This window comes from Sus scrofa, chromosome 7 (assembly GCF_000003025.6).
Source record: "Sus scrofa isolate TJ Tabasco breed Duroc chromosome 7, Sscrofa11.1, whole genome shotgun sequence".
Classification (NCBI taxonomy): Eukaryota; Metazoa; Chordata; class Mammalia; order Artiodactyla; family Suidae; genus Sus; species Sus scrofa.
Window position 1 is genome coordinate 2,131,779 of NC_010449.5, and position 23,555 is coordinate 2,155,333.

Here is a 23,555-nt window from a genome sequence, read left to right on the forward strand (position 1 = left end):
GCGCGCGGGCCCGGCGCCGCCGCCGCCGCCGCCGCCGCCGAGGAGGGCCCGCCGCTCGCAGGGACGCTCGGCCGCCGCGCGCGTCAGTGCGCCTCCATGCCCGGCCACCCGCGCCCCGGCTGCGGCCCCGGCGGGCGCCGGGCGGAGGGCGGGCAGAGGCCGCGGCCCTCAGCCGCCGCCGCTCATCGGCTCAGCGGCCCGGGCGCCGGCGGCCGAGCCCGCCGCTCTCCGCGGCTCCGCGCCCGGCGCGCGAGAAGGAGGAGCGGGCGCCGCGCCTGTGCCAGAGCCGGCCGGCCGGAGCCCTGCGGAGCGCGGCGCGGGCGGTGCGGGCGACTCCGCGCTCCCCGCGCGCCGGGATGTATTTATCCGACCCCGGCGCCTCCCGGAAGCCGCGCGCTCGGGGCCAGCGTGCCGCGCCGGCCGCGCTCTCCGGCTCTGCTCTCCGGCCTCCCTCCGCCTCCCGCGCCCCGGCCCGCCCCCTCTCCCCCCGCGCGGTGGAGGTAACCGCGGCACCTGCTGCGCCGGCTCCTGCGCGCGAGCGCCCCCTCCGGCCGCCGCCGCCGCCGCCGCCGCGGGAGCCCGGGAGGGGCGGGGACACGGGATGCCCGGCCGGGGCCCCACGCGAGGATCCCCGCCCGGCGCCGCTCCGCGCCCGGCCGCCTGGGCCGGGGGCCCGGAGGGGGCGGCGCGCGCGGAGCGAGGGACCGGCTGGTCCTCAGGCTCGGCGCTCAGTGACCTCGGCTGCCTTCCCAAGTGCCCGCCACCAGACGCCCGCACCCCACGCCCGGTCCCGCGCCCAAGGGTGGCTAGCGTTCCGGAGCGACCCTCCTGCGCTTTTTCGAGGGGCCGGCAGGGTTGACTTTCGAGCCGAGGAGGCGCATGGCTCATTTCAGGCCGCGGGTCCCCCGCCACCGACCGCAGCACCCACCCCCAAACCGCCATTTCTTGCCCCGCTCCCAAAGGCATTCTGAGCCTGAGGCTGGAAGGATATGTTGCCAGCACCAAGTTACATGTACGTGACCGTGAACGGAGCCGGTGTTCCCCACCCCCTCCCCAAGATGCAGCCGCCCTTGGGGCGGAGTGCACAGGCGCACTCGCCGAGGCCAGCCTCCCCTCCTCTCCCGCGCTCCGCGCCGACCGTGCCCAGCCGGCGCCGTGCAAACAACACGGCCCTGCGGCAAACGGCCGCGTTCGCCTCTTTCCTCTTGCACCCAGGCCTGGCCCGGCACTCTTCGCCCGGCTCGCCCAGCGTTGCAGACGCTCGACATTCTGAGAAGTTTACTAATGCCTATCTGAAGTAGAGCAGTCCATTTCCAGCCTTGTTTGGGGGGGATTGAAAGAAATGCTGCTGCTTTCCGCAAGGAGACCCTCGAAGCTGCATATAGTGGATGCACGCTGCATTTCCATTATTTGCTAACATTGTTAACCGGCAGCTCCTGTTTTGTTATGGGCAGCACGTACATGCTATGCAAAATACCGACACACCAGAGAGAATTCTTTAAAAGACTTGCAGTGGCTCGGGCTTTGGGGGCGGGGAGGTCGTGGGCTTTTCCGTGTGGCTGAGAAAGGGAGATTAGATAAGCTTGGGCCGCAGGGGCCCAGAGGGCTGGCGAAAACACCAAGCCCCTGAGAAATGGGTCTCAAAACCTGCACGCATTTTGACACTAAGCACTCGGCGTTCAGTATTTCAGCAAAGAGTGCACTTTGCACGGCTGGCTTTCAAATACACAGGCTCACTCAGCCCTTATGCGATCCCCCTGCCTCCCTCCAAGAGGTGGGCCTTCACGATAAAGCTTTGGGTTAGGTGAATACCGGAGCAGGCGTGGGCCAGAGTACAGCCAAGTATCTGGCTTTGAACCAGGTCTTCGGACTTTACCTTCCAGGGTTTCTCTGTTTCAATACGCAGGGCGAACAACAACAATAAACAACAACAAAGAGACAAACCAAGGGGGAAAATGCTAGGAAGTTTTAACAAATAATTGTCAATAGGCGCTTTCAGGTGGGAGAAGCCCTGGAAAGGCATTTCATTGCCCAGCTGTTGTTAGTTCTTGTCTCAGAAAGGTACATTCCCAGAAGTGGGGGATGGCACTCGAAATGGTGCCTCTAAAAATTCGAGCTAAAAGGAGAGTTCCCGCTGTGATGCAATGGGATCTGAGGCCCCTCTGCAGCACCAGGACACAGGTTCCATCCGTGGTCTGGCAAGGATCCCTGGTAGGGTAAGGATCCAGCATTGCCACGTAGGTCGCAGCTGGGCTCAGATCTGATCCCTGGCCTGGGAACTCCATATGCTCTTGTGGCAGCCAAAAAAAAAAAAAAAAAAAAAAAAAAGACAACAGCAAAAAAGGAAGCCCCACAAAACGTTTAGAATTAGCCAGCTGCAGCGGGGACCTAGCCATTGTAATTAAGTTGCTGATTAGATTAGGGGTTTTCCTAAATCCCTCTTGGCTCCACATGCCCATCCCCCACCCCTCCCCATCAAGTCAAGAAGATTAAAAGGTAGCAGTCAAAGTGGCCTTTAATTTATTAAGACATACCACAAGTGACCTCACAGAGGGACCCGGGACAAAAAGAGTAAAGGGGAATCATTGGAAACTCCGAGGGCCGCCAGGGTGAGTCTACCTGCTCGCTGGCCCAGGTGGGGCAGCCCATCAGGCACCTGCTCTCACTTATCTACTTTCCTGCGGGCTCCTTATCAGCAAGTGCAGGTTTTCTTGTTTACTCATTTACTACCTGCTCCCTCTCCCACAGGACAGTTATGCAGTTGTGAATAAATGAGTATATTCGGCTGTTATCACTTTGGGGCTATTACCTGCTGGGGCCTCCATCTCTGTTTACTTTGATTTTTAAGTCACCAAGCAACCTTTTCGTGTTTGTTTAATCTCTCAGATGTAGTGCTCCCATCAGCCAGCACGAGAATCAAAATGATCTTGCCAATTCTATTTCGTATTGGAAGTTATTGTGGTTAATAGGTGAGCTCCCACTGTGATGTTCTTGTGGGTAGTTACCGGTTTTGCAGACGGCTGGTTCGTAGGCCAAGTGCAGCATACAGACTATACACGGCGTCTCCGCAGAAAGAATGGCCACTGTTTGAAGATCAGGAGAGGGACCGTTCTTTGAGTCTACAGCAGACCCAGCTGCCCTTTGCTTCTGCAGAGCACACAGGGCTGTGTGGGCAGGTCGTTTGTTCCGCCCCAGAGAATATCTGAGTTTGTGACCCCAAATTTATGACAGTATCCTGAGCTCACTGAGCACCAGCTCTCTTGCTCTGAAAGCATGTGAGATAATATCGGCCTGCAATTTCCTACACATTGAACAAATAATGAAAAGAAATAAAAGCTACAACCTAATCACCACTGCAATTGAAAAATTTTATTTCCTTACAGGTAGCAGGAGGGAAAAGAAATGTTTGGCTTACTTCTAAAGTTGATGGAACTTGAAGTTGAAATCCTCCCTAATTCTGTAAAAGTTCATTTCAAAGAGTAGGTGTCAGGGTTACTTAATATAAAAGGTACAACACTAGTCATAGCCAATGGATTTCATGTTGGTTTTTTAACCTCTATGTTCATTTTTTAAAATTTATACTTGAAATATAGGTAATATATATATTTTCTGGCCCCACCTGTGGCATATGGAAATTCCCGGGCCAGGGACTGAATCCTACACTGCAGCTTGCAGCAACACCGGGTTCTTAACCCACTGTGCCTTGGCCAGGGATTGAACCTGTGCCTGAGCAGCAACCTGAGCCTCTGCAGAGACAATGCCAGATCCTTAACCTGCTTGCCATAGTGGGAACTCCAGATACAGCATTTTAAAATATCCTGTGTGTGGAGTTCCCGTCGTGGTGCAGCTGAAACAAATCTGACTAGGAACCATGAGGGTGCGGGTTCAATCCCTGGCCTCGTTCAGTGGGTGAAGGATCCAGCGTTGCCTTCAGCTGTGGTGTAGGTCGCAGACGTGGCTGGAATCTGGTGTTGCTGTGGCTGTGGCGTAGGCTGGCAGCTGTAGCTCCGATTTGACCCTTAGCCTGGGAACCTCCATGTGCCGCGGGTGCGGCCCTAAAAAAAAAGGACGTAAAGGCAAAAATAAAAAATAAAATAAATAAAATAAAATATCCTGTATCTTTCTTTTTTCTTACCACAGTTTGACTCCTTTCTTTCAAATAATTATTTGAAAAGTGACCTTGAGTTTTAGAGGATGGGAGAAAGTGATATGAAATTCCTTCCAACTTTACTGTGTACTCTTGAACATCACATGATATAATATTCCATATTATATGAACGAGGAATTTGACATTTACAAAACCTATCATAAACAAAAATGAAAAAGCTCCTTTTGTTCTGGGGAGAAGTAGCAAACATGCCATATAATCTACCCTAAACAAACAAAAAACTTCGGGGGAAAAACTGCTTACTCATTGAGGACAAGCCAAACCCATTCTTCCTGATCAAAGGCCAAGTGAAAATAAACAACAAAGATAAAGCTTCTTGCAAAAACCTATCCAGTTGTAGAGGTGATTGATAGGGCCCAATTAAAAGCTTGGTTAAAATTTAAGTTTGAGCTTCTATTGTGTTTCAAAACAATTAGTGTAACAAATTGATCTAGAAGTTGAGGCTGGCTTTTGTTTGCTAAAAATCACAGAAGTCATGTCTGCCTTATTGTGTCTAAGCATGTTCACGGTTGAACACAGACACATGCACAGCACACGCAGAGATTATGCTGCGACGTACAGGGAAATAGCCGTTTCATTCCAGCCCCTTTTATTTGTTAAGAATCATCCCCACATTTGCAAATGAACCTCAAGAGTGGTCGATGGGTGAGTGAGCTGAAGACACTCTGGAGGGTTTGTGGGGGTGACAGACTACAGAGTTTCAGGGGAGAGAGTGGCCCCTTCCTCGAGGAAAGAAAAGAACCGTCTTTGAACAACTCTTCCTAATTCCTCCCCGGTGCTAAGTGGAGATGGAGAAAGCCCGCCGCTGCCTGGTCTGGGCGTTCTCCTGGCCAGCTCGAAGCGCGTCAACGGGCTTCCTTCCAGGCTGGAAGCTGAGAGAGGACAAGGATGAGGGATACTCCCAGCCGAGGCTGAGCCTAGACCTAGAACTCCCCTCACCCCCGGAGACACTCGCACGGCGATGGGCTCCGCACAGGGACAGGCTCCCCGTTTAAGCAGCAAAATAAAGTCGGGTTGGGTAATCCCCCAAGTACAAAAGCCTGGTCCACAGGTCCGTACCCATAGAAAGCAAGGATTAATAAAGGGAGAAAGACATGGGGAAGGAGAGACAGATCTCCCCCCACAGACGAATTGCAAATGATGCATGTAGGTACCCGGCCCTCAAGCAGGTGGAGCATAATTCAGCGCTCGCTCTTCGACTTCTCGATGCCCACACTATTTCCTTCCAAAGAGGGCAGTGAGGGGAGGGAGAGGGGGGAGGGTTACAGGGAAGAGGCCTGGCCCTCACCCCTCCGCCACGTGAGGAGGGTCAGCAGCAACTGTGATGAGTCAGCGCCAGCGCACGTGGCCTTGACCTGGTGTCTTGGGAGGGCCCTTTACTCTGGGGTCTTCCTCCCCCCATAATCCCAGTCTAGCCCAGTCTAAGGAAAACATCAGACACATCCCAGTTGAGGGACTCTACAAAACACCCGATCACGACCCCAAACTGTCCAGGTCATCCACACAAGGGAAGAGTGAAAAACTGTCACAGCCAAGAAGAGGCCAAGGAGACAAAATGAGGACGTGTCTAGATGGGCTCCTGGGAGAGAAAGAGGACATTCCGTCAACACTGAGGAAATCTGAGTAAACTACGGACTTTGATGAATAAAAATGTATCAATATTGGTTCATTTGTTGTGACTCATACACCAGACTAATGCCAGATAGATGTTAATAACAACAGGTGTGGGTACAAGGAAACTCTCTGTGCCATCCTTGTAATTTTTCCTGTAAGTCTAAAAATATTCTAAAACAAAAATTTTAGGGAGTTCCCGCTGTGGTGCACTGGGTTAAAGGATCTAGCATTGCTGCAGCTGTGGTGTAGGTCACAGATGTGGCTTGCATTAATCCCTGGCCCGGGAATTCATAAGCCACAAGTGTGGCAGAAAAAGAAAAATTATTACTCTTTTTTTTCACAAAGGTGATTTAACACTCTTTTCAAACACTATTTCATTTTAAGGTCTAAATCAGTCATTTCCCACTGTATAGGTTCACTCTGCAGTTTTTAATCAAGTAAAGATTTTGTGGTTTGGAACCTAAAGTTGAAGGGGGAGCAGAAAAAAATTTTTTAAAATTGAAAAATGAATTTTAGGGAGTTCCCGTCATGGCTCAGCAGTAACAAACCAGACTAGGATCCATGTCGATGAGGATTCAATCCCCAGCCTCCCTCAGTGGGTTAAGGATCTGGCATTGCCGTGAGCTGCGGTGTAGGCCCGCAGCTGCAGCTCCAATTCAACCCCTAGCCTGGGAACTTGCTCAGGTGCGGCCCTAAAAAGCAAATAAAGAAAGAAAGAAAGAAAAAGAAAAAGAAATTTTAAGAAAACCTTCTTATAGTAACTGATTTTTAAAAACTACTACAAATGTTAAAAGACACCCATCTCAATAGACCCACCTGCTGTGGTCCAGGCTCCAGTGCATCTGAAAGGCCAGCAGGGTGGGGGGTGAGCCTCAAGCCCACCCTGAGTGTCAAGATGACTCACTTTGCTCAAATTAGCCTGTTTCAGTGGAGTTTGCATTTCCATCCTTTATCATGACTTGATCATCCACCCAGAAAGGCACTTAAACCAACTTTTCCTTTAATTTTCCAGAGTTTTTTCCTCTGGCCTTGTTAACCTCCTCAAAAGCTCTTATTTCTTTAACGTGAACACAGAGCCTTCAGGGAGGCTGCAGACTCCACGTGTGTGGGGTGAGCAAGATGCCTTTAGGCAGCATTAACAGAGCGGCTGCAGCCACCAGGTTAACCGTCTTTGGCGGAGTCTTTCCATCATCAGAAAACACTGGGAACCTAAGTCCAAGGGCATTCAAGCAAAACTCCATTTTCTAGCACCTGTCCCTAAAGGCAGAGCTCAGCTTATATGTCTCGGTAGCCACACTGCCTGTCGCAGGACCTGGCACTCAGTAAATAGTTTTGGAATGGATGGATGAAGAATGGGGGGGATAGGATTCTGCCAGAAGGAGAAGGGGGAACGGTGATTTCAGCGTGAAGGCACGGCGGGAGTGAAGCCGGCAAGGTCCAAGGACAATTTCACATCTGGGAGGGTTTCCGGACTTCATGGCATGTCTACGTTGTGATTTAATTACCGTATTTATAGACGACAATTTGATAAGACTATTTGTGAAGTAATAAGAAATACACACACACACACACACACACATAGGTCTCTGCGTTCAGTTCCTGGTAAAGGACTCCTAAAACCCTTGTGAATTCGTTAACACATAAAAACGTCAGGAGCATCTCTTGTTCTAACGCGATGACCCTGGGTGGGGAGAGAGCTGGTCACCCGAAAACAAGCCATGATGAGAAACATGGCATTTCCATTTCTCTAGAGCAGGGAGGGGGCTGGGAGTGGAGTTAATGCTCAGTCATGCCCACAGGAGGAAACCTCCCCAAAGCCCCCCCCCCCCGCCCGGGAGGGGGTGAACACACACACATGGGGAGGGAGGGGCTTCAGCTCCGCCCCCAGGACCCTCCCAGTATCCTGTATCCTTCATTGCATCCTTTAATAAACTGGTGAAGGTAAGTAAGCTTTTCCGAGAGTTTCGTAAGCCTCTCTAACAGGTTCATCAGGCACCCAAAAGAGCTCCTTAGAACCTCAGGTCTGTAGCCGGTGGGTCAGAAGCTCGGGGGACGGACAACCTGGGCTTGTAACTGGCATCTGAGGTCGGAGTGGGGCTGAACTCGAATCTGTGGGATCTCGGGGTGACTCCGGGTCAACAGTGTCAGAACTGAAAAAACAGGTAAACCAAAAGAGCTCCTTAGAACCTCAGGTCTGTAGCCGGTGGGTCAGAAGCTCGGAGGACGGACAACCTGGGCTTGTAACTGGCATCTGAGGTCGGAGTGGGGCTGAACTCGAATCTGTGGGATCTCGGGGTGACTCCGGGTCAACAGTGTCAGAACTGAAATAAACAGAGGGACTCCGGGTCAACAGTGTCAGAACTGAATTAAACAGAGGGACTCAGGCTGGTGTCGCTGAGACGAGCTCGGTGTGGGGGCCAGAAGCGACGTGTTTTCTGTGAACAGGAGAGGAGACTCGAGGAGAAGGAAGGAAGACACAGCGGAGAAGAACTGTATTTTCCCAAAGGCTAGCTGGTTTTATGTATTTATTTATTTTTGCTTTTTTTAGGGCCGCACCTGAGGCATATGGAGGTTCCCAGGCTAGGGGTCGAATCGGAGCTACAGCCCCTGGCCTACCCCACAGCCACACCAACACCAGATCCGAGTCTATCTGCAACCTACACCACAGCTCACGGCAACACTGGATCCCCAACCCACTGAGCGAGGCCAGGGATCGAACCAGCAACCTCATGGTTCCTTGTCAGATGCGTTTCCTCTGAGCCACAATGGGAACTCCCCAAAGACTCTTTTAAGTATAAATATTAGGAGGTTTGAAGGGAAGTTAAGAAAATCCTAGGGGAATACCTCACTTTAGAAAATAACTTTGGGAGTTTCCATTGTGACTCAGGGGGTTAAGAAACTGACTGGTATCCACGAGATTGCAGGTTTGATCCCCAGCCTCGGTCGGTGGGATAAGGATCCTGCATTGCCATGAGCTTTGGTATAGGTCACAGACATGGCTCAGGTCCTGTGTTGCTGTGGCTGTGGTTAGACTGACAGCTGCAAGTTCCACTTCAACCCCTAGCCTGGGAAAATCCATATGCTGCAGGTGCAGCCCTATAAATAAATAAATAATGATTCGATTAAAAAAATTTTTTTTTCTTGGGAGCTCCCATTGTGGCACAGCGGAAACAAATCCGACTAGGAACCATAAGGTTGTGGCTTTGATCCCTGGCCTTGCTCCGTGGGTTAAGGATCCGGCGTTGCTGTGGCTGTGGTGTAGGCCGGCAGCTGTAGCTTCAATTCGACCCCTAGCCTGGGAACCTCCATGTGCCAAAGTTGTGGCCAAAAAAATAATTAATTTTTTTCTTAGAGTATAGTTGATTTGCAGTGTTGTGCCAGCTTCTGCCATTACAGCAAAGTGACCCAGTCATACATACATATATACATTATTTTTTCTCATAGTGTCTTCCATCAAGTTCTATGCCAAGAGACTGGATATCGTTCTCTGTGCTGTGCAGCAGGGCCTCACTGCTTACCCGCTGTGAATGTAATAATTTGCGTCTCCTAACCCCAAACTGCCCGGCCGGCCCTCTCCCTCCCCCTCCCCCTCGGCAACCACAAGTCTGTTCTCCGTGTCTGTGAGTCTGTTTCTGTTTTGCAGATAGGTTCGTTTGTGTCATATTTCAGATTCCGCAGATAAGTGATAGCGTATAATCTTTGCCTTTCTCTTTCTGACTGGTATCCACTGACTTAGTTCACTTGGTATGAGAATCTCTAGTTCCACGCACGTTGCTGCAAATGGCGTGATTTCATTCTCTTCATGGCTGAGTCGTGTTCCACTGTGGATGTACCACCTCTTGACCCAGTCATCTGTCGATGGACATTTAGGTTATCTCCATGTGTTGGCTGTTGTGAAAGAAAAGGACTTTACTGAGCTCTGTTTTCCATTCATACCCCGTACAGGGAAACCTGCGAAACCTCACCCCCATCAAACCTCTCTCGCCCCCAGGGAAGTTCTGCCGAGCCTCTTGGTAGACAGGCCCGCCCCCACAGCACGCTCCACTGGCCTGCCTTTTCCACTGCAGATCAGTCTCGCCTGCCCTCAACGCGGTGTGAGTGGAGCCAGGCCCATCTGGCCCGTGTCCAGCTCCTTTCACTCAGCCAGACACTAGAAGATTCCCTAGTGTCGTTGCAGGTATCGGAGGTGCACTCGCATGCATCTGTATTGCTGATGGGTTCCCTGGTGCCCATGCAGCAGGACGTGGCGTCCATCCCCCTATTCGGGGCCTTTGGGTGGTGTCCAGCTTGAGGACAGCTGCTTTGACCCTCACACGCGGTTCTTTGTGTAGACACAGGTTTTCGTTTCTCTTGGGTCACTGTCGAGGCGTGGCGTTGGGGGTTGTACCGCGAGTCACGTGGGAGAGCCTGCATTCTTAGGAGGCTGGAATAATGCTTGTATTCTTCGAGGACACAAGCGACAATGGGGAGACGGCACCAAAGATGCTGTCTGGTGCGTCGGAGCCGAAGTGACTACTATGCGTCCATATCTGGAAACAGACTTACCTAGGCAGCCTCCCAGGGTCTCACACGTGCCTCCACAGCAAGACGTCTACAGGAAATTACCAATACTGCAAGTGTATTCGTATTTTTTTTTTTTTCACCTAAAAGCTATAGAAGCTCAAGGCAAACTGACTTAATGCAGAAAAAAAGTGGCGGGAAGGTCTTTACTACCCACGAGCTTATGTAATCAGACCAAGGGTGCTGTGGCTTTGGACATGGCTGGATCCAGGTGTGTCTCCACCCCCTGGGGGGTTGCCTTCTTTTCTGTTAACTTTGTTCTCAGGCGCCACTGCCCCCTTTCCTTGGCAGCTCCCACAGAAGGAGGAAGATTTTCTCTCAAAGCTCCAACCACAGCCCAGCCGGTCCCGCTGGCTCTGACTGTGGCTGGCGGCTCTCGGGCTCTTTTCGAGCCCATCGCTATGGATCCTGGGTGTGAGGCTCTGGCCGGCCAGGTTCTGTCACTCGCAGGCTGGTGCCCTTGGCGTGGCCTGAACCACAGGCCCAAGGGGGAGTGAGCAGGATCCCTGAGAGTAGCTATCGCAGCGGGAGCAGCAATGCCCTTTTCTGCGCTTGGCAGAAATGTCGTCCAAATTGTAGATTTTTAAATGTATCGGTGTCACTCAGGGCCCTTCACTTGAGAGAAAAAATAGGGGAGGCTTTCAAGGGTCCCTTTTCGGGATGATTCAGAAAGTAAGTAAGAGGGAACGTCCACCCACAACACACCAGTGAGCCCACGGACGAAACTCTGCTGTGCCCTAGAGCAGGTGTGGCGTGCTGTCCGCCTGGCTGGCATCAGGTGACTGGAGTGCAGGACCTCCCCAGGTCCCCTGGCTACAGGGGTGCTTTGCCCAGACCCCACAGGGCCCTGGTGACCGCTGCTGGTGGGAGGGCTGGGAAAGAGCTGGCTTCTATGGGCTTTCATTCCATCAGTCCCAAGGGGAGGCTTTTCTGTGAAGCCTTGTTCATGGGTTCCTGGGAGCCCTGGGCATCTGGTTCCCCTTCAGCTGACAGAGCAAGGGGGGCAGTGAGGACCCCCACCATCTGTTTTCTCTTCCGGGTCGGCTTCCAGGCTTCCAAGCCTCAGTCCAGGAGGATGAGAGTCTCAAGCCCCCCAAACACTTGGCGGGATCCAGTCGTGCAGAGCGGAGCCTCTGGGGTCGGGCCTCCTGCCTCTTGGTCCAGGCCCCGCAGCCTTCTGCCACATGAGCTTGAACGGGTCTCGTTGCCTCTGTGAACCTCACTTTCCTCATCAGTAAAGTGGGAACAATCGTAACCCCTGCCGATCGCCTGTGAGCTGGGGCTGCGATGAGGAACACGTGAGATCGCGCGAGCAGGGAGCTTGGAGGTGGGAACAAGCAGACAACACCCAGCATCACCCAGGGCCCTCGGCAGTGGGCATCGGGACTCCAGCTGACATGATGATCCCCCACCCCCACAAACCAGGGATCAGACTCCAGCATCGACCAGGCAGAGAAGAGGCTGGAACCCCCGGACACATCACTGCATTAGCTCAGCTAAGCAATTCTGCAGCCACTGCCAGCAGACTCAGAGCTGGAGTTTGCTGCCTGCGGTCAGACTTCCTGGTAGCAGCTGTTTATGGCCCCGACCTCTGTGGATCATCCTGCGTCCCTGGTGGCCCCTGGGCCCAGGGGCAGGCCAGCTGGTCCTCCATCCGGGCCAAGGCCCCATCACCAAGAGCAGAGGACTGCCACACCCGGGGGGCATCGCCGTCCACCCGTCCTGTCCCCACCCAGGGGCAGCCCGGCCAGGACTCCCTGCCTGGATTTGAGCCCCTGGTGGGGCTAACGCCCAACCCCGGCCCCTCCGCATCCTGCCTGTCTGTCCTGCTGCAAACACCATGTCTGCATCTTTGACAGAACCAGAAAAATGACGCCTGACAAGCTCAACAGCCATCCCAGGTACCCACCCCTTCCACGAGTACCTCACTGGAAGTCCCCGCACACCTGCAAGGCTCTTGTGCAGGTAAGGAGAGCGGGCGCTGAAGGCGTTGGGTGACCGCCCACAGTCACGCGGTACCCAAACCAGGACTCAGAACTGAAGCTCAGGCGGCTCTCATGCCAGACCACTCTGGCTGGAAAGTGCTCAGAAGCAGGGAGCCCCTGGGGTCCAACAGCGGACAGGCCAACCCCATGACAGGCTGGTCCCAGGACGGGCCCGCCCGCCCCAGCCACATGCTGCTGCGGCCTCTCGGGTCCTCTAAGCAGGAGGCGTGCCCAGTGGCCTCCTTGAGCTGTGAATGCCTTTGCTCCTGGAGCAGCCTCCCCTCTGCCCCGACACGGTGACCTCGGGGACCCCAGTTTGCCTCCCTAGATGAAAATGCCTACTTAGAGACCCTCAGGCCAGCACTGTCTCCCATGCCCTCCTGGGGACACTTCCGAGCTCCGAGGCTCCGGCGAGGGATCCTCCAGTCTGGGAGTCGCTTCAGCCTCAGCCCTTCCGGGATGAACAAAACAGAGCCCTGGGCTCCTCAGAATCTCGCCTCATTCCCCTTTGTTTGGGTTCAGGAATGTTCTCCCACGGAAAAGTCTCAGGGGTATCCAATTCTGTGTCTTCCCTGTGTCTGCCGGCGGGAGATGCTCAGGAAAGCCCGCAGGGGACACGGGGCTGGGCGGCAGCCGCTCAGCCTCTCTGGAACCACGGCTGGGCTGCGGGGAGCTTTCTGCGGGGCAGACCCTTTGCCTATGAATCTATTTTATGTTTTTACCTGTTTTCCCCTCGGAGTTCATTTCAAAAAAAACACACACCAAAAACAGAACAAACAAAAACCCCCGACCTTAATGCCCTGTCTCAGACGAGACTCTTACTTAGAGAAACACATTTTTCAACCGGGAGAACGGGTGTGTCTGCATCTCTCCTCTTCCCACAGAGGACAAAGGGCCGTGAGGCGAGCGCTGCTGTCGTTCAAGCCTGTCGGCCTCCTTTCCTGACATCGCCTTTGGCGTCTGCAGAGCGTTCCTTGAATCGTCTCAGTTGTGAGGAAATGTTCTCTCTTTTTTTTATTATTTATTGATTCTTTTTACGTTTTTATGTATTGTCTTTTTGCCTTTTCTAGGGCTGCTCCCGCAGCATATGGAGGTTCCCAGGCTGGGGCTCTAATCGGAGCTACAGCTGCCGGCCCACACCACAGTCGGAGCAAGCCGGATCCTGAACCCACTGAGCAAGGCCAGGGATCGAACCCACAACCTCATGGTTCCTAGTCGGATTCGTTAGCCACTGTGCCACGACGGGAACTCCAGGAAATGTTCCTACACTCTCGACTTTAAGTGGCCCAACGTCCATTGCCACCAAGTTCAGCGATGACACTGGGAAGTGTCACGGGAGGCTTGAAAGGCGGTTGGCGGTGAAGGCGTTGGGGGGGGGGGCGACTCTGCGGCTGTGATGCCCTTCGGCACAGGGGACTTTCGCAGAGCCGAGGCCTCCTCCTGGGGACGGTGACAGTGACAGGCCAGGCCGAGCCGCTGAGGAGCGTCCCGTCTTCCCTCGTGGTCCCGCCCGAGCATTTATCCCTCGCGTTTTCACCTAACGAGGGTGGCGCCGCGTCCAAACCCCGGGAGGACCTGGGGCAGAATTTAAATCACCCCTCTCGTGGGTCCTCGCTTCCTAAGTGGCGGGATGAAAGGACTCCGGAGTCAAAAGTGTCCTGTTCCCTGGGGTCTCTCTGCTCCGATCGTGAGCTTCTTCCCGTTCAAAGGAGAAAGCCTGTGGGTCCCCCAGCGAAGGCGACCTCGGGGTGACGTCCTGCTGCTTCCCCATCAAAGCACCTTTGCCCACAGCTGAAGGGGAGCACGAGGAGCTGCAGACCCACCTGCTGGGGTCAGGTCGGGAGGGACGATGGCTCCTGGCTCCCCTCCCCCTTCTAGTCTCCAAGCCCCACGGGATCCGGACTCAACGCTGTTCCTCCGTCCCGTCCAGCAGTGACTACACTGCAGCTGGACCTCACTGTTTGAGGTGCTCTGTTGCTAGAAACTGTTTTGCATTAAACCCAAGTACGAACGCACGAATTAAGGCCGCTAGGAAGCTTTGCAAAGAGTGCTCGCTGGTCCCTCTGCCCCAGGCAGACGAGGAGGAACGTGCTTTCGGGGGCTTTCAGAGCTGCTTTGGGGTCAGGGCAGCTTCTGGAAACGGGAGAGGGAAGACGTAGCTCGTCCAGGGCAAGTTTGTCTGTGTGTGTGGCTGTGCGCCACGGCTGGTGTTCTCCCAAGACAACGAAGAATCAATAACTTCTCGGAGTTCCCGTGGTGGCGCAGCAAAAACGAATCCGACCAGGATCCATGAGGGTGCGGGTTCCATCCCTGGCCTCACTCAGTGGGTTAAGGATCCAGCATTGCCTTGAGCTGTGGTGTAGGTCACAGACGTGGCTCGGATCTGGCTGTGGCTGTGGTGTAGGCCGGCAGCTATAGCTCCGATTCAACCCCTAGCCTGGGAGCCTCCATATGCTACGGTGTGGCCCTAAAAAGCCAAAAAAGCCAAAAAAGCCAAAAAAAAAAAAAAAAAAAAAAAAAGAATCACTAACTCCTCCCCTTCCGGGTGCACGAGGAAGCCAGGGAAGTGACTTCTTCGACCTGAGCTGAAGCTCTCATGGGAGGCCGACCCGGCCTGGAGCTGAGCTCTGATTCCCAGTTAACACAGCTCAGTGCCGCTCCCGGGAAAGTGCGCTGGTGCCAAACAACTAGGGTCGATGGTAAAACCACCGACACACAATCAATAGGGCACTTTCCCTGACTGCCCGCCAGCCTCGTCTCTGGAAACAAATCGATTGCGTGTCATCAGGTAAGTTCTCTTGGAGCTGCTCCCTGAAACCCGAAGCTCTCTGAAGATTCCACTGTGTACCTTCATATTTTGAACCTAGTAGGGGCTTAATCAATGGGGAATGAAGGGATGAATAAAACCAGGCCAAACAGCTGCCCCCAAGGGCCCCCGTGACTCTCCAGATGGCACCAACTCATTTAGCCAACTAGCCATGAGGCAGCTTTCACCACCCCTCCCTTGATTATTCTGGTGAAGTTGGCTTCTTTGAAAAAACATCAGTGCAGGAGTTCCCGTGGTGGCTCAGCAGGTTAAGGACTCTGTGTTGTCTCCGTGAGGATGTGGGCTCGATCCCTGGCCTTGCTCAGTGGGTTAAGCATCCACTGCAAGCTGTGGTGTAGGCCACAGATGCAGCTCAGATCCCCCGTTGCTGTGGCTGTGGTGTAGGCCGGCAGTGGCAGCTCTGATTTGACCCCTAGCCTGGGAACTTACATGTACCGCAGGTGCAGCTGTAAAAAAAAAAAATGCAAAAAATTGAAGGTAAATTAAAACCCCAAATAAAAATGCAACTCATCCAGAGTTTCACTTTCTCTCCTGTGTGGATGTTCCAGCTCTCCTGGAAACGCTGGCCCCTCCTATGAACCTCACTCTGCTGGAAACGTCTAAGCCTTTCTCAAGACTCAGGACTTGTTCAGTGCCCCGGAGGGGCTGGCTTCTGGTCACAGAGTCATTTCACAAACATCGAGACACTAATGAGGCAACAAACAGCCCAGGCTCTGAGGCTCGGCACCAGTTTGCAGCCACATGGGGCTGGTTTCTGTGGGTGGTTGTCTGGGGCTGTGTGGCCTGGGGGGGGCTGTGTGGACGTCAGGGGCTGTGTGGCCGTGTCGGGGGCTGTGGCCTGATTGGAGTATGAAGCTCCTCCTTCTTTCTGGCAACATAGTTAAAACATAGACTGACACAGGTAAGGGGCAAATCCTCATGACATTATTGTCATCGACCGAACACTCACAGGTACGGTGACTGAATGGCAGGAAGAATGACCCTGCTGGCAGCAGGTGTTTCTCCTGGAGGGACCCGCCGCTCAGAGGGGTGGGTGCGGGCTGTCTTTGCGGCGAGGGAACCCCGTCTGGGGGCGGTGAGGCCTTGGATGCAGGCTCCTCGCCTGCTTCCCCTCCCTCCTTGTTCCTTCCCAGGTCCCTGCTTATCACCCACAAACCACGTGGGTGTTAGACGCTGCTGCAAACAGTATTTCCCCTGCTTTGCGGACTGTTTCCAAGGCCTTTCTTCTAAAGAAAATGAAAGCCACTTGATAAAATACTGTTTGGTCCCCGTAGCTGCCTCCGTCCAGTAAGGGCTGGTTCCCACGGCCGCCTCCTGTCTCCTAGACCAGTGGGGGTGTGGAGGGGAGCCCGTGGAACGCACTCACACTTCAAAGCATCACTCTGTCAGCCAGCGATGGTGAGAGCTTTTCAGGGGGTCACGATTTTCAGGTGTTGCTGGGACTGGTTCTGTAGCACGAGAAATGGGGTTGCTGGGAAAGGGGCCCGTGAAGGGAGGGCTGTCCACGGACCCGCCTCGTTCCCAGGACGCGGGGGAAAGTCCAGGCGGCGTTTGCGGCCGAGTCGACCTAGAGCAGCAGCCCTTCACCTGGGGCCCGTGGGCCTGAATTATGCGCCCGCGATGAGCCTTCAGCTGCGGAGGAGGTCGCCTCTTCCCTCAGGCCATCGGAGGGGCCAAGACGTCTGGGAAGATGGGTCCTCAAACGGAGATTTTTCACCTCAAGTGACTGAGAGGCGCCCTAAGAAGCAGCACGTAGCTGCGACGTGTTAAACCTACACTTTGCAATAAATGGGGACACGTTTATTTTTTATTTTTTTATCTTTTCTAGGGCCGCACCCACAGCATATGGAGGTTCCCAGGCTAGGGGTCCAATCAGAGCTGCAGCCGCCGGCCTACACCACAGCACAGCAACGCCAGATCCTCAACCCACAGAGCAAGGCCAGGGATCGAACCCACAACCTCATGGTTCCTAGTCGGATTCGTTAACCACCGCGCCACGACGGGAACTCCAATGGGGACAGGTTTAAAGTCAACCGGCTTCCTTTAGATTTACAGCTTTCGAAGACGGAGGAAAATTCCATGCATGAACCTGCTCCAGAGCCGGGCGTCCCCTCCCTGGATGAAGAGTGTGAGGGTGGACGATGGCCTGAGTGGCATCGAAAAAGGTGCGTTCTGTCCCATCGTAGACCCTTCCTTGACCCTGACGCCGCGGGCCATGGATGGCGGGCACGGAGGCCAAGTCGCAGTCCCGCGGCCGCCGGCAGTGGGGCCGGAGGGTGTGAGAAGAGCAGGAGTAGAGCATCCACGGAAGCCCTGACCTAACAAGGCGACCCTCACAGAACTCGAGGCGTGAGGGCGAGACGGGCAGGGCAGCAGGGAGAGGCAGTGGGAACCTCCACGTTGGAATCACCCAGGGATCCTTAAAGCGCAGATCCGAAACCTTCCTCGCTGGGCAGGGCCTGAGGACCCGCAGTTCTGAGCTGCGGGTGGCCGGCCCCTCTGAGCAGCAAAGGGTGGCCCCGATCCCGACCCCTGGAAGGGTCTCCCTCTCTCTGAAATGTTTCGAACCTTCAGAAAAGTACAGAAGATAACGTCGGCACAGGCCACCCAGCTTTTAGGCATGTGGGGGGCTCTGGTGGTGGTTTTTCAAGTTCGCTCTGACCGCCAGCCCTGCCCTGCCCTCTCCCTGCCCAGCAGAATCCCGCTTCTCAGCCCGGCCGTCTCCTCCTTCCATGGCTCTGTGTTTTCACACGTGTTGCTGTAAGTGACCGATATGTGGTGGGGATTTGGGTCTTTTAAATCAATACCACTTTCGTGTGGTTTTCTGCAATTTGCATTTTTACTCAATTTTCTTGTGTCCTGCTTCAGCGCCTTTCCTGAGAATGTGTTAAGTTTCTTCATCCATTTCCCTCTTGGTGAAGGTTTAGGTGGTTCGTTCTGAGAAACAGTGGTTTTGGGGGAGTTAGGGGCTCCCGAGGTCTCACGCTGTCCCCTGCCAGCCTGGCACTTCCTCCCAGTCTGGGGTGGCTTTTGTTGCTGGGACTGGCTTTAACTCCGTTTACAGAGCCTTTTACAAGGAAGCATTAAACTTTAATGCGGTCCAGCTGGTCAATCTTGTTCTATTGTTGTGTGTGCTGTTTCTTTCGTGTTTCTATCTCGAAGATGTGCACTTTAGTTCAGCAGGAATCAGTTGAGAAGAGGCAGTGCAACCTTGTGGGTGAACGAGCTGCAGTTTCCTAACCATTTCTCAGCTATTTTTACAACGCTGTTTCTGACCAGTAGTGACTGCGGGATGTGTGCTCCCTGACCTGTTTCTCGAAAGGACCGGTAAGTTCTTCTCTGGAGAAATAAAGGCCAGGCTGGGTGCTGTCCGCTTTGTCTCCTGACTTCCTCCTGGCGTCCTGGTCTTAAGTCCGCTGCTGGCGTCTCTGATGGATACTCATCTCTCAGAATCTCAGGGATGCAGGGACAGTCCGTGGCCTCAGGCCTCAGGGGACGAATATTTCCTGGTCGCTAAGACCCTCTGCTGGGTCTGGGGCCTGGGGTCTGGTTGGTGGAAACCCATCAGTCTGGGTCAAGTTTCTCTGTGCCCTTTGTGTGCAGGTTTCATCTGCATCACCGCCCCCTGCCCCAAGAATGCACTGGAGCCGCTGGGAACCCACGTTCGGAAACGTCTCTGGTCCTCAGGCACCTGCCCCTTCTCTTGGTATTTGCCATCACATGTGGGTAACTGCCTTTGCCTACAGAGCCTCTATTTATGAGGAAACTCTAGGAAGACATTTCAAGGTTCGATCTGGGGAATTTGGGTCCAGAACTAAGTACCTGGTGACACAGTCAATCCCGTGCAGTTTCATTTAGGTCCCCTGTCTTTCAGGAACCTGCTTAGCAGGACTCCAGGCAAGGGGACAATGAGAAGTAAACAACACTCTTCGAGAGACAGGGGAGGAGTTCCTGTCGTGGCTCAGTGGATGACATGGAGATTTGGGTTCAGGGGACATGGGGCAAGGTCATCAGGAGGTCAGAGCATGGGGCTGAGGCCTCCGCCCTCTAACCATTGGGGACTGCTCTGTGCACCAGCCACGCCAGAGCTTTCTAGGGACCCGGGGTCGCCTTGCTGGCATCACGCAGGCGTGGTCAAGGGGGCTCATTACAAAGAGCAGAAGGCACTCCTGTGACGCAGGAGACGCAGAGGATCCTGGGAGCTCTCTGCCAGGAACCAAGACAAAGACCAAGCACGTCTGTTTCCATCGCGGCCCACTTGTTCCCCTGACCCCACCCACGCCTTCTGTTCCGATGAATCAACCAGGTGGGGCTTGTTTCCCACCTTTATCTGCAACTCCCTGGAGTCACAGGGACCGGGCTCGGGGGCCCCTGCAGTGACCGTTGTCACTTGTCGTGTGCAGTGCATCTGCCTGCCTGTGTTCTCGAAAGGGGAGACTCCTGGCGGCAGACATGTGTCCTGTTTACTCCCTTCCCCGTCTCCACAGCGTTCTAGCCCAGCACCTGGTCCACAGTGGGCGTCAGTGGTTCTTTGACCAGATCGGTGAGCGGTCCCATCTCTCCCAGGGCATCCGTTCACTCTGCACCTGCGGCACGAGAGGCCGCACGGGTGCCGGGCGACAAGGCCCTGATGCTCTGGCCGTCTCGGATCTGTCTCGGCCGAGACGACGGGACCAGCGTGTTGAACTGGTTTTTCTTCCAGAACCTGGACCTGCCTCAGAGCAGCCCGGGCTTCCTTGCCACCACAGCACGGATGGCCCCAGGGCCCTTCTGCCACCTGTTCTGCGTGTTCCAGGGACCTCCTGGCCTCTCTTCTAGGACCTGGGGAGCAGTGGTTTATTCAGTTTTGAAATAGCTTCTTGCCTTTGGGAGAACAGAAGTTCTGTGGAGGCTTCTCTCTGGCTGAGGGGCAAGGGTGGGGTGTGTGCGCCCCAGCCCTGCCAGGTTCAAATCTGCCTCTGCACTCGCTTGGGCACCTTAACTCAGTGTGTGCCTGCCTCAGTTTCTGCATCTGTAAAATGGGATGATGACAATATTTACCTCTTCGAATTATCTGAGGGTTACACAAACGCCTAGGGCGGGTTGTAAGACATCCGGAGTGGAACCCGCAGTTAGCGTTCCTCCTAATTGGGGGAAAATTAAATACATTCACATATGCGTAGAGAATGCTGGAGAAACCCATCAGGAACCACTCAACTAGAAGTGGGAGAATGACTCTTTTTTTCTGTTTGTTTTCTTTTTAGGGCCGCATCTGTGGCGTATAGAAGTTCCTGGGCTAGGGGTCAAATCGGAGCTGTGGCTGCCGGGCTACACCACAAACACGACCACCCCCGATCTGAGCGGCATCTGCGACCTACGCCGTGCTTTTCAGCAACGCCAGATCCTTGACCCGCTGAGGGATCAAACCGTCGTCCCACAGACACTATGTCAGGTTCTTAACCTGCTGAGCTACAGCAGGAACACCGAGAATGACATTTTAACACACAGATTTTTCAATCAAACTTTCTCACTTGATTTGAGTTTCGGCCGTGTGTATCTATTTTTTAAAAAGCACTTCTCTGTTATGTCTGCCGATTTCAATGTCTCTCCTCAGTGTCTGTGGACCGTTATCTGATGCTGAGCACACGCATCTCTGTCACGCTCCTTTGCACACACACCCTGCCACGCCCCTTGGCCTCTGCCCACCACACTGCACGTGGCTCACAATAGACATTTCGGGGGCTTGTCCTGCAACCTCTCTGCTCTTCTGAGTCGAGCTAGAAAACGAGCATTGGAATTAATGGCCAGGAAGAGCATATCCTGTGGCGGATGCCCTAGTTACGTGAACGTGCACCTCTGTGCATGATGGCAAAAATGAAAACAAATAGCAAAGCAGGGCCTGGATTTCAAACGCTCTGAATACATTACAGCGCATTCATTCCACAGAGGTTTTCAAACCAGACTCATCAGGCATTTGAGACTCGCTTATCTTAAATGGGTCTCTGAAATGTACCAGGGCATCAACAATGACTGTGAATTATGTTTGATGCCTGTTTTACATTAAAAAATAGGAAGCATCACAATTCCTGTTGGGGATAAGGGCATTTTTCTAATCCCACAATTAGCTCTGCCAGCATCCGAACCAGCATCTAATTCCGGCCTTTGGAATAGCCACTTTAAAAAAAGCCAGCTAATGTATGCGTTTGCAGACACAGAGACCAAAATAAATCAAGCGGTGCCGCCTTCCGGTACCCTTAGGTGATGAGACCCGGGAGGAAGGGACAGAAGAGGCAGCCGTCTCTGGCACCTCCTGCCCTGGGAGCTTGACAACACTCTCCTGGCTCTCCCAGGGTCCAGACGGTGCACCAGGCTTTGGCAATGCAGACTGATGAGGGCTCTCGGGCCGCAGGTGAGAGAGACATTAGAACGACGCCATTGGGATGCTACACAGGGACAGAAGTGACATGCACTGGACACACGTAAGTCTGCTTGTAGCTGGGCCTTGGTTTAATTATCCTGACGACTGTCTGGGTGAGGTGGTGAGTGGCGGTCTCCTGTGCTATCGGTTTTGTAATTCAGGTGCCACGCTGGAGGCGTGCCGGTCTGGCGGTGCCTCAGGCGTGCAGGCGGGAATGCACTCATCGGATGCTCAGTGGGCAGCCCTCTGCTCATTTCTGCAGTGCACTGAGGATGGATAGCGTGGTTGCTTTTGGTTTAACCATTAAACGGTGCTCACCACCTACTGACATCACGATTCCGTATGTTTGGGCAACAAATCCCCATGTCGGAGGTGATAAGAGGGTCCCTGAGCGCCTAGACAATTAAAAAACGACAGCCTGGTGACTGGCCACCGTGTCCCAGATGGTCTGGGCTAGGTCTGGACTTTCCCCCGATGCCCTGGGGAGGCTCCTATCAGGTGCCTGTCAGGCAGAGGCTGGAGGCAGCTGAAACTCCTTTGTAACCCAGCATCTGCCATCCTTGGTCTCTGTTCTAAAAAAAAGGGCCCCGGAGAGAGAAGCCACCCCTCTGTGCTTACCCGCAGGTCAGCACAGTTGGGGACAGATGGTTAGACCACGAGGGGCCCGGAAACCTGTGACCGGGAGCTCCTTAGGTGTTCAGGACCTTAAAATGCCTCCACGCTCGTGGGTGGTTCAACCCTCGGGACAACCCAGAGAAAGGTCCTGCGTCCCCCCTCCCCTGCCCCACGACAGTGCTGAGACCCATCATGGTTGAATGTCTTCTGGGGGAGGAGGGGCCCGGATGAGAGCAGCAGCTGGTCGGGTGCTCATCCCAGCCTCCCACCCAGAGAGCCTCGGACACACGGACAGGCACGGGCTGAATCGGAGAACAAACTGATGTGTTAGGAGTGGTTGAGTGGTGGCAGCCTCATTCACCACAGCCCAGAGGGGAACCACCCAAACAGCCATTGATGGATGGAGGGTGGATAAGAAAATGCGGTCCTTTTACGCAAATGGAATATTACTCAGCCCTCAAAAGGAAGGAGATCCTGCCACCTGCCACAACAGGGAGGGACCTTGAGGACATGGTGCCCAGGGAAATAAGCAGACACAGAAGGACAAACATGGGGTGATCCCACTTATGTGAGCTCCCTGGTCATCGGATTCACAGAGATGGAAAGCAGAATGGGGGGGCACTGGGGACTGAGGGCGTAGGAAGGAGGATTCATGTTTCATGGGGACAGAGTCTTGGCTTGGGAGACGGATGGTGGTGACCGTCACACAACATTGTGAATTTTCCTGTGAATGCACTGCATTGCACGGAGCACTTAAAAATGGTTAAAATGGGGCGTCCCATGGGGGTGCAGCAGATTAAGGATCCAGCATTGTCACTGCTGTGGTTCAGGTTGCTGCAGTGGTGTGGGTTTGATCCTTGGCTCGGGAACTTCCACATGCCATGGGCACAGCCAAAGACAAAAACAAAAACAAAAAAAAGTTAAAATGGTAAATTTCATGTCTATTTCGCAAATTTTAAAAATAATAAAAATATTTTAAAAAACGAAAAAAGGAAGCTTTCCAGCTAGTTCTCATGCCACTAAAACTTGCCCTAAACTTTTTACCTCTCTTACCTCTGGCTCTGAAAGTCTCTCATTTCTTGGCCCTCTGCCTCCAACCTGTTACCACATCCTGTTGCCCTCACCTGGGAGCTGTCCCATCCCTTGGCCCCCGTCCTGCTGCGCCAGCTGGGCGCGTGCCACCCATGCCCGCCCTGCAGCCTCTGGTCTGGATTCCGGTCCGCCTGCTGAGCAGGTTCATCTCTGAGTGCCCTGCTTTTCCACGGCTGATGGAGTGGCCCCACAGTGGCTGTCAGCCCTGGAGGCCAGCTCCCCGGGCACCTGCCCTCACCCAGGCCCTCCCCCTCAGGCTCCTGTGACCAGAACCCACACACCTGTGTCCCCTTTCTG

General features: G+C 54.0%; 1 long non-coding RNA gene across 1 annotated transcript; it reads left to right on the top strand.

Annotated features, from left to right (window-relative positions):
* LOC110261763 lies at positions 17,120-20,478 on the top strand. Its single transcript, XR_002346235.1, has 3 exons — positions 17,120-17,319; positions 17,852-18,481; positions 18,758-20,478. It is a non-coding gene; the product is annotated as an uncharacterized LOC110261763 (long non-coding RNA).